The sequence below is a fragment of the Drosophila simulans genome, chromosome 2R, assembly GCF_016746395.2.
Source record: "Drosophila simulans strain w501 chromosome 2R, Prin_Dsim_3.1, whole genome shotgun sequence".
NCBI classification, from domain to species: Eukaryota; Metazoa; Arthropoda; class Insecta; order Diptera; family Drosophilidae; genus Drosophila; species Drosophila simulans.
The window spans coordinates 5,541,071-5,552,320 of NC_052521.2; the positions used below are offsets into that span (position 1 = coordinate 5,541,071).

General features: G+C 39.4%; 1 protein-coding gene and 1 long non-coding RNA gene across 5 annotated transcripts in view; both read left to right on the plus strand.

Annotated features, from left to right (window-relative positions):
* Positions 1 to 11,250, plus strand: part of LOC6739326 (low-density lipoprotein receptor-related protein 1B) — a 60,025-nt gene that overhangs the window by 8,812 nt on the left and 39,963 nt on the right. The window lies entirely within an intron of this gene.
* LOC120284390 lies at positions 2,321 to 4,053 on the plus strand. Its single transcript, XR_005543594.2, has 2 exons — positions 2,321 to 3,293; positions 3,769 to 4,053. It is a non-coding gene; the product is annotated as an uncharacterized LOC120284390 (long non-coding RNA).

An 11,250-nucleotide genomic window follows, 5' to 3' on the forward strand; every position in this document is an offset into this window, starting at 1 on the left:
AAAACAATAAAGCAGCGCAAAGTTGCAATTCATTTCCACAATATTTCCAGAGCCACGCCGTTGATGATTTGTGTAATTTGCGCCTGGCGAACAATTTTTCAATTTAATGAAAGCGGAGTGAAAAAGACGGATCACATCCGCCGTCCCTCTCACCCGTATCCCCATATCACATCACCCAAATCATCCATATCATCCCGATGCTGACAGAATTTCAATTTATGCTCCTCGCAAAAAAACGCAAATAACACACTTTAATAAATGTGTATTGTAGGCTTGAAATATACATATATATACATATCAGAGATACATTACACGACCCGCGATTGGCTGCATAAACAAACAAGATGGAATTCGAATTCCGGCAGACATGCGGATTGATAGAGTGCTTAATTGACAAATGATTGACAACTATGGCATTGCGGAGGCGCGGGGGCAAGGCATTTATAAATGATATGTAACCTTTCGGTTTGGCGGCCCGTTACCGAGTTCATCTGCCATGCAGCGAAACAATAAAATGAAACAATTAAATAATTTAATATCCTATTGGAATTTTTCCCCAGCCACTTTCAGTGGAAATTTTCTATCGTATATATCCCAGTTGTTCATCGGCCCACCACGGATGAAATCCTTTCAGCTGCAGACTTCTGGATAGCTATTTTCCGCTTCCAACTCAACCCTCTTTTTAAAGTCACAAAAGTCACCACCGAGCCCAAAAAAAAAAAGGAGGACAACCACCCGAGCCAATTCCTTTACTTTTCATCAATCTTTGTTAATCATTTTTCCCGACAGGGGAGAATCTAAAAAGGAAGAGCCATATTTTTCGTACTACATTTTTTCAAAGAGGGAATGAAAATGGAATATTTTTTTTCAATTGTGCAGGCACCCGCAGCTTTTTTTTGGTATCACTCGGGTTTCTTTGAAAAATCCTGAATATTTTCCGAATACGAACCAATTCAGGCAGAGCCGTCTTTCTAGGAAAAAAAAAGAATTAAATTCTGTAATCTTGGACCAAAGTAAAAAACCACAAAAACTGCTACTAATCACGCTACAAATTTTCAAAGTACCTTGAACATTAAATGTATAGTAAAATGATAATGAAATCTACTTTAAAGTTGATAACGAATGCGTTAAAATATAAAAAAGTGCTGACCCTTCTCAGTTCTCCGCTGATAGACAACGCTCACTTTCCACACATTTTCTTTATCATACTTTTGCTCTCATTTCTTTTATATAATATATTTTTGTATTCTAGGAAATTAAAACGAAGCTTTGTCTCACTTCTGTTGGCTTTTGTTGCGTGTTTTGAGTGAAAAAATTTTTAATTTCCTCGCAGCCACAAAAGAATTCGCAGCTAATCTAGGAAAGGGAAGGAAAGGTTGGAGGGGATGTCGCTTCTGTTTGCTGGTTTCTATTTGTCGCTGTCCCCACTTTCTCTGTGTGTATCCTTGCTGACTTTCGCGAGGAGCATCCTTTCACAAGCAGGCACACAAATGCTCACCTTAGACAAACACGGCACCCCGCAGAAGGGGGCCAAAGACTGGCTTTATACTCATTTACAGCTGGAGCTTTTAATCTTAATTTTATAGTAGTGCAAAGCTTTGCCCGAGCAAACATGCCAGGAGCAGGAGCAGGACCCTCCTGTCGAGAGCGGGCTCCAACCCACTCCGCCGCTGCCAACTGTCTATCTCTCCGGCACTTTTTAGTGGCACTTTAGAACTTGTTGGGGTCCTGCCACTGAATGTGTGTGTGTGCATGGTTGGCATTCATTATGACAACGCTCGAACTAATTTAATCAGTTTAAATATGCATTTGGTATGCACAACATAACACACACTCCCCACCCAAAGGACGCCCAATTAGAGAGACAATATTATATCAGCATTTGTATTTACATACATGCGTAAATTAAATGAAATATCTCCTGGGCTTTCCATCCAATTAGGGCGCCGAAATATTGCTCCATAATCATTCTATTATTAAAACTATTAAATTCGAGTGGACTCGTTGATTTTCTATAAACGAAACATGGCACTAACTATGTAGTATTATTCTATAAATAGTTTTACTAATGACCGTGTTTATGTCAGACAATATATTTTATTTAATCAGCTTTGACTGTAGATAGGCTTTGGCTTTTATTGAATTTTATGTTATATAATACGTGTTACTTTCCATAATTATTTCATTATGAGGCTATAGAGGATTCCGTATTTGATAAATATAAAATAAATTGATATGATTTGAATTTACTATCAAATCTAAATACTTATATGATTTCTTTAAATCAACATGGCTGTTAACTTCATAACTTGTACAAGCTACATAAGCTGAATGTATCTTAAACGATTTGCATCTAGAATTGCATGTTGCATATGCTTCGATGCATATGCAGTGTGCTTAGAATGAAATATAGCTAGCTTCTGCATCGAATGGCCTTCTCCCTTCGTTTTGTGAGTTTTTCTAATGTAAAATTCCCCAGCAACACGGCGCATCACTCCTCAACTTCCAGCTTTTTGGCTCCGACTTCATCCCATTTTGTATCCCCACTTCGTCAGACAAATTGGCTTCAAATCTTTTGACATGCCACGTCAAGTTTGTCATATGTCCTGCGTGCACTTTGGGCTGACAAGGATGTGTCCAACCTCCTCGGGCGGGACTCTGGATTCTAGATTCTCGTTTCTGGTTTCTGGATCCTGGATGCTGTATTCAGTATTCAGAAGGAAGCGATGCCAGGCCAGGAAATTGTTTTAAAGTGTGTCAGTCAGCAGTTCCCGCCGAGTTCTCCGTCTGTTCTTTATTCTCCAACTGCCGCGCCTCCTTTTGCCCACACCCACGACGCCCCTCATCAGCCGTGTGTTTTCGCAAAGTGAAAATGCTTGGAATTTTAATGAAGGAGGTGGCCGGGCAGTCGGCAGAGATTTGTCTGGTATCCTGGCTCAGCCTCTCAGCGGCTTACGACTCCGCCGCGCGGCTGCTTTGCATATTTTTCCATTAAAAACGATTTAAATACCTTTTGCCATGTTTTCTTCGCTATTCCTCTTATCGCAGCCGCTTTCGACACTTGGGCTGGGAAAGTTCTTGCCCCATCTAAGCCAGCGAGAAATAAAAAGATTGAATTTTATAATAAATTTCAGCGGGCTTAGGCCGGCGATTCATGGGTGCTCTCTGTACCGCCAGACTATCTAGCGCGCCTGTCGTTCACCGGCGATTTATTGGTGGCACTGGGTTCGGATCGGGTTAGCCAATATGTCTCTTCCCGGCATTCCAAATGCGGCTTCCACTGCCACCGCCAGGTAATGCAATCGAAATCGAAATTGCCACGTCACACGGTAAAGCAATGCCTGCTTGAAATATAATTCGAAGATTAAATTCGAAATAAATGAGAAAATGATCGAAGGAATTATATTATACAGAATTTTTTATAAATAAATTATAATCAAATAAATATAACTGACATATTTATATTTAGAAGATTGGAATAATATTAAATTTGACTTGTCATATGGGTTCCATATGCTTTATAGAGCGGCTTACCACCCAAACTGTAACATTATTGATTCTGAAACATTCCTTATTATCTTTAACGCATTAATGCGCATTTAAAGATCTCAAACCAGAATTACTAATGATTACTCAGAATTCGATAAGCAATCTGCACATAACTTCAATACATTTCTGATACATTTATATATTTTCTATATCGCACAATTCCGCACTTCAAGTTCACAACACAGCGTTACTAATGATTATTATTTCCTTTCTTTACAGGTAATGCACATAAATCCCGAAATCGTGTTAAGCCCACCGTGTTTATCCGCCCAAATGACGCACTAACCGCAGGCGGTGGTATTCATGGGTTAAATTGACCAAAAATCTTCCGCCTAATTGTGAGCCTAATAGGATCGTATTAAATTTATTAAGTACCACTCATTGTTGTCATCATTACCATTTGTTATTGTGATGGCGAACTACTCTCGTTTTCTTTATGGTTACTATTATCATTAATTTTATTATGCTCGTGATTGCCACAATAAAAAAGGCAGAAAACCGCAAGATTGCGTTTTATTTGTCACACATTACGTATACGCTTGTAGGCATCTCGGTGGCATCAACTTCAGCGAACGAAAATCAAATCAGCCTAAGTGCACTTAATTAAATTCCAGAAATAAACTTGCTTTAAATATTTATTGCACTGAAAGCATTGCTTCCGCCTTGAATTATTGTATTAAATACATTTGAGTCAAATATCAAGATTTGTGACATTCCACTTAATATGAAATTTTAAAGTGCTTTGCAACTTTTTCATTCACAGAAATATTTTGTTGTGGTCAAAGCAAATTGAACGTAAATGAAATCATTGCTTAAATTATAAATGTATTTATTTAGCCCAAAAATTTGAAGCAGGTGGTAGGAATTTTTCTCAAGATAATTGTGGAAGTAAACATATACAAAATACATATGTATTTGTACATATAAGACTATAGACTATTATAATACCCTAGATTATGCAATGTGAGCAAGGTAAATTTTACTAAGCTTGTAGGAATGAGAATATTAAACATTTTTGTTGATATATTGACAAAAGTTAGCAGTAATCAAAATTTTTTTCAAAATTGTGGGCGTTAGAGAACGCGTGGCACTGTTTAAAAACAAACTTGGAACTAGAATTTGCAGGCTGTATATCAACTGTTATAGTTCTCAAGAACTCGACGTTAATAGGGAATGATCCTTATCTAGAATCTATATGCATTTTAGGGTGCATGTTACATAATATCAATATACCATATATCAAATATCAAATATAATATATATTATACCCTTTAAGTAACGATTATTAAATTTTGAGTAAAATATACCTAAATGCCGACTTTTGTGGTGTAATGAAATGAATGAAAACATTTCAGCTGGAAAGAATTGACCAGAAGGAATTTATATTTCAATTTCTCGAATGTTGTGTTTTGCATTGTTTACGTTAATTCTGTTGTGCGAATGGTTTAATCTTTTGGCATGTTGTTTACTTTTCAACGCTCCTCTCACTTATTGACTTTGATTTTAAGTTGCTACCCACTTCCGATTTGGCAAATGGGCGCAATTTTCCTGTTTGTAGCTAAGCATTTATGAAACTTTTAAGGTTTAAGTTCTCTGGGGTCTGGGCAATTCGCCCCTAACACTTGGCCAACTTTATATCCAGGAGCTTGAAAGTTGGCTTCTGCTCGAAGGCCTTGAGTACTTCATTAGGGCGCTTTGTTACTCATTATGTGCGCACATTACTCAAACCAACGGGCAACTTTTCACCCGCACACACACACTCAAACTGCTCGGCACACACACACACACATGCATATTTAATGTTAATCCTTTTTGAAAAGATTTCCCACCCACTTGCTACTTGCTTACACCATGGAAATGGTTACCTTAAAGCTATACTTTAAAGAATATTTTGTTAAACCTACTAATCATAATTAAAAATTTAAAAATCATGTTTCTTTAAATCAAATTAAATTTTTCAAAAATAATAAAAATAAAATGTTTTCTAATTCATTTCGTATTGTAAAAGATTTGTAAAAGTAGATGTGACTAGTCGTGATAATGAAGACTTTGCATCACCTGAAAGTAATCCCTTGCGATTTCGACGGTGTTTATTCAAGTGTAGCTCCTTGGAGTTCCTTGCCATTCCTCGACTGCTGCCCTTTCGGTTTCAATCAACGGCAGCCGCAGCAGCAGCTGCCTGAATATTTTCATTATTAATGCTCGCCAGCAGTCATCACATCTCGCCCTCATTTATGCCCCAGCCCAGCCCAGGCCACCGAATGCTCCTTCTGCCACATCCCCGCCTGCCACCCACCTGGCTCCGGTCCAATGCCCCACCTCCACCCAACTCGCACCCGGAGCGTCTGCGGCGCAAATGCTGACTTGGCTTTTTGTCTAGAGTTGCAGCCACATTGCGTTGGTCATGGGCAGACTTTGTCGCTCCGAGTGGGTTTCTGCTTCCTGCCTCTCCTCGGCGGCGCTTTCCCCTTTCTATGCCGGCTTTCCCATTTCGCAGACATTGCTGGCGCTGAGTTGGCCCTTCCTTCTTACCTGTGCCAAGTTTTACGCCGTTCTGCCAAATCAATTGTTTGTAATGAACTTGCAACGGTGTGCTGCCTCTTGGCTGCGCCAACCACTGTGGGCTGTGTGGCAGCAATGAGTGGGTAAAATGAAGTGCATTGTAGTGCTTCACTAATATCAAATGAACATTTGTTGCACTTATTAAGGAGGTTATTAGTAAACTCACTAGATGAGCATAGAATTAATAAAGAGTACAGAATTTCCTGTTTAACCATATGTATCGCAGACTGTAGAAAGTACCCACTAGTATCTAATAAAATAAATCTATCAATTGCATATAATTTAACAAGAAAGCAGCAGTTATACTTATAAATATATCTATTTATGTATCTTGTGCGTAACACTATACAAACACTGTATTGTTTTCACAGCTATTCGCCTTCGTAACGATAATCCCGAAGTATCTTTCGGAACGCCTTTTAAGATGCTTCTTGTGTTCAGCCAGCTCACAAGAATCCCATTACCGCAACAATTGAAATTAATTAGTGCTGTAATTTGATTAAGCACAAAAGCTCATTCTTTCACTTTCTCCCCCTGTCGGTCTCATTTGTCGGCTGTCTGCATAAATATATTAAGCAGCATAAAGCTGTGCGAGTGTTGCTACCAGTACAACGAGTATTTGCATTTCGGCCTCAGAACTTTTCCATGCTTTTGTTTCTTCATTAAGTAATTGCCCCCTGTTTTCCCCAAAGATTCCTGCTGCTCACAATGAAACCGAAGCACCCAAACCGACACGTGTTAAGTACATATGTAAATGAAGCCCCCAAAGTCTCAAAAACCTGGCACGCCAGCTAACAAACTCAATATAATTTAAATGGATTTTTTGTGTTGTATTCAGAGGGTAGTTTTGCGGACTGAAGAGTTTGGTGTACAAAATTCTAGTCCAATTAATAATAATAATTTATTTAATTTCAGAAATAATTTGCTAAACGAATTTAAACGGGCTCGAAATATGAAAATATAATCATAAAAGAGTACTTTCAGTTACCAATTTAAAAATTGTTGGTTTTCAGAAATCTTACCATTAAGATAAGTCCTATTTGGATAGATATATTTTGAAAAGCCATTTAAAGATCTGTGCAATCATTACACGGTATACGTTAGTTCAGTGAGCTCACATTGGTGAACCCCTGGTTACAAGGTTTTCATTGTTTGTTGACTTGCTCGTCGCTGTGGGGCGTGAACTTTGCTTCACATCTCATTGTCATCGCCTTGTTCGTCGCCTCGCATATTGAAAATTTAAATTGGAGTGGGTGGCGGAGGCAGCCGGCGAAGATCTGTTAACATCTTGAGCCACATTGACGCCTCGATGTGAAACATTTACGCAACGCTGGGTATGGGGTTAGCTACTCGCTCCCCACGAGGGATTGGGTTTCCCGGCTTGGCTTGCCTAGACTGATTATGAGTTTTCTTTGAGGAAATTGGCAATTGCAAATCAATTTAGGCAACAACTTTGCATAAATCAAATGCTTCAGCACCGTCAGCTGTTTGAAATGTCTTTGGCAAATTGGAAAAGCGAGCGGGCATCTAGACATGTCCTGGGTGGGGCTGGGAATGTTATTCTTTCAGTTTATTTGCCAAAAATGAAATAAGGAAGCAATTTTGCAAATTTACAGAGGGCCAACGGAAAAAGTTTTTCTCTTCTGCTCTTCCGGTCTTTGGGTCATAACAAAGGATGGAAATTTTGCGCAGCGGCAAATGCCAAGAAAAAAATTAACAGAATTGTACACAAAGTAAGTAAAGTGATGCAAAATACATAAAATATGTGCTCCACTCCACAGCGTTTGTTGTCTGTCGCATTCGATGGCAGTGAGGGGTGAAATCAAACCAATCCTGGCCAAAACCCATTTGCGCCTTGCTATCCACACTTGACTGATTTTACTTAGCTCGGAATCCCCAAGACCTCCCACCACCACCACCACCACTTCTACGACAACGTCTCTCTCAATTCTCAATTCTCGGCTAACGCAAAGCAGCTCAAAGTGATTGATGGTCGAATGCATAAATTATTGATGGCCAGCAGACAATGCTTCAAGTCTGCTGAAGTTGGCCAAAGGCAAGAGCTTTAGTGGGTGAGAGCATAAAAATTTGGTCTGAAAAGGGAACGAACGATGTGCCAAATTGTTGAACAGTATGCTGCCCCTCTTTTTTTTGTGGGTTCTTAAAGGTACGGCGGATTGAGTAAAAGCAAACTAAGGAGTGATTGAATAATAGATGCAATTGGTTTACAGCCACTAAAGCTGTACGAGTATTGCTTAAATGAGTTTTTTATAGGTTAAACACACTATCCTTGTATATAAGAAATTAAGTACATCATGCTGCAAATTAAGTATCTTCTAACATTACACATTTCCATAGATACCAACGTTGCCATGACCGCGCTCATTCGATCAAAATCCCCCCCTTGTAACAGCTTATTCTACGGCTATGTACATTTTCCTGGCCATTCCTCGGGTTTAGATTGCGTCAAATGCTTTTTATAGATCTCTGCTCAATGGCTGAAGAGGACGCAAAAGAGGCGTAAAAACAATTTAAGCGTAATTTAAAGCTTTAAGTAAGCAGACAGAACGCAAGTCTCGGAGGGTTTGTCGTAATTGTTGGGTGAGTGATGATGGCAAACTTCGACAGTTTAATAGCCCCGTGGACGCCTGAAAACTGCTGCCTAATCATTGGAAATACGAAAAAATCCCCAAGAAATTCGCCATTAAAATGCCGTTCGAAAATGTTGCAGCAAATGAACTGAAGGATTTAGTTTGGGGCCTGAAGGATGTGCTTGCAGCTTGAATTTCAATAGATTCTCAAGTGTCGAGTCCATTAAACTGGGTCAACTTAAGGTTACCATAAGCCTCTTTCCGTAGCTTCAAGTACCCATAGATTTTTTTAACTGATTGCAACAGTCTCCCTCTCTTAATTTTACCCCTTCTGTTTTCGTTCGCTTTTTACGCAAGTGCTCTAAGCCTTTGAAGCTGAGCAGCTTAGGAGCTTTGTAGCTTATGCTGAAAGCCTTGTGGTTCCTTACTCGATGCCCATATTTTGAAAAGGTAATAGCAACAACAATCTCTGGTTGTTTAAACTTATACCAGCTGCCAATCAATGGCTAGGGGAACAGGTTCAGGAGTTTGGGCGGGCATTCTATGGAAATTGAAATCGTTGGGCATAAGTTCCACACAAGCGTGATAAGAACACTTCACATGGCAGGGATTGACAATATGGAGAGAGTGCACTTGGAAAAAAAAACGATCGATTTGGTTGTCAAACAATGTTATAAAGGTTAAATCCCTTTAAAATCATATTCCCAAAGCAAATTGAGACATATTTTACCTAGAAATTAATCCATCTTAATTAATCTATTACATAATTGATAGCTTTCTGCCCTTTAACGTTGAGTGGATTCATTTTTCAGTCAGAGCAAAAAAGTTATGATTTGAGATGATTGTTTTTTGTGTGCGGAGTGTTGCGGTGTGGTAAGATGTTATTGACATATGTCACATATGTGTCTCAATGCCCTGGCCGAATGGAGCAGAGTTTTCGAGGAGGGGGGTAAAGTTGTTGAGCTGTCGAAGGAGTGTGCTCCAAATTGCCACATAAATATTTATCGCACATATCGGATAGAAGGATATCATTTATTCATTTACCCCAGAGACCGAATTTCCGCTTATGGCGTATTTATACATCTCTGTGAATTCAGATAGATTTACGACTTGCGAAAAAGTAATTGGGTTTAGCTACAACGGGCAGCCAGACAAAAAGCGGGAAAATATGGCACATAGAAATTTGATTATCTGTATCGGGGAAAACGACCTGCCGAGTTCCCAGACACGAGGAACGTGCTTTTTTAGCAAACAGATCTGAGTGTAATCAAAGTTCAGCCAGAAGCCAAAAGGTTGCCGTCCCAGAAACAAAGCCATAAATAAAAACGAAAAATCTGGGCGAATTAAAACTTTCGCTGTGCTGGAGAAGTGCATATATATTTATTTTCGCAATCAGCTTCATCCGAAACGTCAAGGCTAATTTCAGTTCAGTCGGCAATACTTGTAGAATGGATTTCATTGTTTCCAAACAGAATCGCTTCCACAGGAATATCTCTGTAGTTCGGCGTCCAATTAAAACTTTGCCCCCTAATAAAACACAAAAATATTAAATATGCCATTTAATATGTATGCCTCGGCCTCAGAAAACTTGTCACTCAGCCGCTTTTCGTGTTACAGTTTCTCGTTCTCTGGCCCAAGTATGTAGTTCTCGAACTGCTTCCCTTCTGTCCCCAGATGGCCCAAGTCGTCCGTCTGTCTAAACTAGTTTGCTTGGTTGATTGGCTGACTTGGGCTGCCGGTTAACGACTCTCCAAGCCTCCCAGAGATCGTTGGACGCGGCCCACGCGGAGCTCGAAACTCGGAGCTCTGCTGGACTCCGGCTTAATGGCTTGACCCAAAAGACACGGCTAAGAAAATCAAATCGAGTAAATATTAATGACAATGTCTGCGAGAGCACACATTTGGGAATTTAAATAAATTATTGCACATTTACAGCTCGGGCATCACATTCAAATGTGTTTGCCAGCATGGTCTAGTTATCGATTTGGGTTCTAGATTGATTTCCAATGCGATTAGCTAGTCTTATCGCAGCCTCTGTGTGTGGGTTTGGGCCAAACTAAGTTGAAACTCGTGTCTGGTTAGAAATAGGAAAATGCGGAGACCTCTTGGCCAGATAATAAATAATGGAAGATGAGCTCTTCAGGTGGGGTCTCAAGTGCAAAGGCATAAGGTGATATGGCAGGTTCTGCCCCCAGATTAAATCTCTTATTTTCTTTACCCTTTTAATGCAGTCTTTTAGATTAAATTCAAATTTTAAAGTAGCTGCCAGTAATGAAAGGCAGAAGAAAAATAAAACGGGAGAGAACTACACAAAACAAAAAATCCTGAAAATTATATTGGGACACATATTGGAAATAAATGAAAATAAATGTTTTTGGCGTAGATACCGAAAAAAGGTATTGTGCAACACAGCAGCCGCTTCAGTTACCAATAAAAATTTCACATATTCCAACACTTTCTTACATTCACTTCACTTGTCTTAAACTCAAATCAATTATTCAACCAATTGTGGCAGAGGTCAGACATTTTGCTTGCACAACTTAAAAGG